Consider the following 3549-nt stretch of genomic DNA (forward strand, 5'->3'; position numbering starts at 1 on the left):
CTCTGCCTCTCTCCCTCTGCCTCTGCCTCTCTCTCTGAAAGATGGCTTTCTTTGCCTAAACTCCTTTATTAGACCTCAAGTGCCCAATTAAACATCTTCAACTTTAATCATGCAACAGTGCCTCTAAGCTTTACCTTCTCTATTAAATGTTTTTAGCCGTGGTCTCTTAATTTTTTTTCTTGTTTGTGTGATAAAATATCTGACTAAAGTAACTTAGGGAGGAATGGATTTGGCTTATAATTCTAGGTTGTAGTCATTTTGAGGAAGTCAAGGCACCAGGCACTTGAAATAGCTAGTCACATGACTTCCTTCTTTTATTTATTTATTTATTTATTTATTTATTTATTTATTTATTTATTTATTTATTTATTTATCTATCTATCTATCTATCTATCTATCTATTTATTTTTGCTGACTTCTTTTTTATTTATTAGACATTTTTTAAATTTAGATTTCAAATGTTATCCCCTTGCCACCTGGTTTGCCCTCTGAAAACCCCCTATCCCCTCCCCTCTCTGCTGCTCACCACTCTGGCTTCCTGGCCTTAGCATTACCCTACACTGGGGCATAGAGCCTTCCTAGGACCAAGGGCCTCTCCTCCCATTAATGACCGACAATGCCATCCTCTGCTACATATGCAGTTGGAGCCATGAGTCCCTCCATGTGTACTCTTTATTTGGTGGTTTATCCCTGTGAGCTCTGGGGCTATTAGTTGGTTCATATTGTTGTTCCTCCTGTGGGGCTGCAAACCCTCGGCTCTTTGGATCCTTTCTCCAGCTCCTTCATTGGGGACCCTGTGCTTAGTCCAATGGTTGGCTGAGAGCATCCACCTCTCTACTTGTCAGGCACTGGTAGAGCCTCTCAGGAGACAGCTATATCAGGCTCCTGTCAGCAAGCACTTTTTGTCATCCACAATAGTGTCTGGGTTTGATGACTATATATGAGATGGGTCCCCAGGTGGGGCAGTCTTTGGATGACCTTTCCTTCAGTCTCTGCTGCACACTTTGTATCTGTAAATCCTTCCATAGATATTTTGTTCCCCCTTCTAAGAAGAAATGAAGTATCCACAATTTGGTCTTCCTTCTACTTGAACTTCATGTGATCTGTATATTGTATCTTGGGTATTCTGAGTTTCTGGGCTAATATCAACTTATCAGTGAGTGCATGTGTGTTCTTTTGTGATTGGGTTACTTCATTCAGGATGATATTTTTCTAGTTCCATCCATTTGTCTAAGAATTTCATGAAGTCATTGTTTTTAATAACTGAGTAGTACTCCATTGTGTAAATGTACCACATTTTCGGTATCCATTCCTCTGTTGAGGGATATCTGGGTTCTTCCCAGTTTCTGGCTATTTTAAATAAGGTGGCTATGAACATAGTGGAACATGTGTCCTTGCTACATGTTGGAGCATCTTCTGTGTATATGCCCAGGAGTGGTACTGCTGGGTCTAATTTTCTGAGGAACCACCAAACTGATTTCCAGAGTTGTATCAGCTTGCTATACCACCAGCAATGGAGGAGTGTTCCTCTTTTTCCACACCTGCACACATATCTGCTGTTACCTGATTTTTTTTATCTTAGCCATTCTTACTGGTATAAGATGGAATCTCAGGGTTGTTTTGACTTGCATTTCCCTGACAACTAAGGATGTTGAACATTTCTTTAGGTGCTTCTCAGCCGTTGGTATTCTTCAGTTGAGAATTCTTTGTTTAGCTCTGTACCTCACTTTTTTTTTACAGTGTTATTTTACAGTGTTATTTATTCTGGAGTCTAACTTCTTGAGTTCTTTGTATATATTGGGTATTAGCCCTCTATCAGATGTACTATTGGTAAAGATCTTTTTCCAATCCGTTGGTTGCTTTTTTGTCTTGTTGACAGTGTCCTTTGTCTTATAGAAGCTTTTCAATTTTATGAAGTCCCATTTGTCAATTCTTGATCTTACAACAAAAGACATTGGTGTTCTGTTCAGGAATTTCCCCCTGTGCCCATATGTCTGAGGCTCTTCCCCACTTTCTCCCCTACAAGTTTCAGTGTATCTGGTTTTATGTGATGTTCCTTGATCCATTTGAACTTGAGCTTTGTACAAGGAGATAAGAATCGACTGATTTGCATTCTTCTACATGATAACCACCAGTAGAGCCAGCACCATTTGTTGAAAATGCTGTCTTTTTTCCCATTGGATATTATTAGGTTCTTTGTCAAATATCAAGTGATCATAGGTGTGTGGGTTCATTTCTGGGTCTTCAGTTCTATTCCATTGATGTACCTGTCTGTCACTGTACTAATACCATGCAGTTTTTATCACAATTGCTCTGTAGTACAGCTTCAGGCCAGGGATGGTGATTCTATCAGAAGTTCTTTTATTGTTGAGAATAGTTTTCACTATCCTAGGTTTTTTGTTATTCCAGATGAATTTGCAAGTTGCTCTTTCTAACTCTGTGAAGAATTGAGTTGGAATTTTGATGGGGATTGCATTGAATCTGTAGATTGCTTTTGGCACGATGGCCATTTTTACAATATTAGTCCTGCCAATCTATGTGCATGGGAAACTTTTCTTTCCATTTTCTAAGGTTTTCATCGATTTCTTTCTTCAGAGACTTGAAGTTCTTATCATACAGATCTTTTACTTGCTTACTTACTTGCTTACTTAGAGGCACACCAAGATATTTTTATTATTATGACTATTGTGTAGGGTATTGTTTCCCTAATTTCTTTCTCAGCCTGTTTATCCTTTGTGTAGAGGAAGGCCACTGATTTGTTTGAGTTAATTTTATATCCAGCTACTTCACTGAAGTTGTTTATCAGGTTTAGGAGTTCTCTGGTGGAATTTTTGGGTTCACTTAAGTATACTATCATATCATCTGTAAATAGTGATATTTTGACTGCTTCCTTACCAATTTATATCCCTTTGATCTCCTTTTGCTGTTCAATTGCTTTGGCTGGAACTTTGAGTACTATATTGAATAGGTATGGAGAGAGATTGGGTAGCCTTGTCTAGTCCCTGATTTTAGTGCAATTGCTTCAAGTTTCATTTATTTTGATGCTGGCCACTGGTTTGCTGTATATTGATTTTACTATGTTTAGGTATGGGCCTTGAATTCCTGATCCTTCCAGGCCTTTTATCATGAAGGGGTGTTGGATTTTGTCAAATGCTTTCTCAGCATTTAATGAGATGATCATGTGGTTTCCTTCAATGAGTTTCTTTATATAGTGGATTACTTTGATGGATTCCCGTATATTGAACCATCTCTGCATTCCTGGGATGAAGCCTACTTGTTCATGATGGATGATCATTTTGATGTGTTCTTGAATTCGGTTTGTGAGAATTTTATTGAGTATTTTTGCATCTCTATTCAGAAGGGAAATTGGTCTGAAGTTCTCCTTCTTTGTTGGGTCTTCGTGTGGTTTAGGTATCAGAGTAATTGTGGCTTCATAGAATGAATTGAATAGTGTTCCTTCTGTTTTTATTTTGTGGCATATTTTGAAGAGTATTGGTATTAGGTGTTCTCTGAAGGTCTCATAGCATTCAGCACTAAACCCATCTGGTC

The 3549-nt window shown here is 38.4% G+C and overlaps 1 protein-coding gene across 1 annotated transcript in view; it reads left to right on the plus strand.

Annotated features, from left to right (window-relative positions):
• Window positions 1-3549, plus strand: part of Myh15 (myosin heavy chain 15) — a 148018-nt gene that overhangs the window by 12612 nt on the left and 131857 nt on the right. The gene's annotated exons all lie outside the window — the stretch shown is intronic.

This window comes from Mus pahari, chromosome 12 (assembly GCF_900095145.1).
Source record: "Mus pahari chromosome 12, PAHARI_EIJ_v1.1, whole genome shotgun sequence".
NCBI lineage: Eukaryota > Metazoa > Chordata > Mammalia > Rodentia > Muridae > Mus > Mus pahari.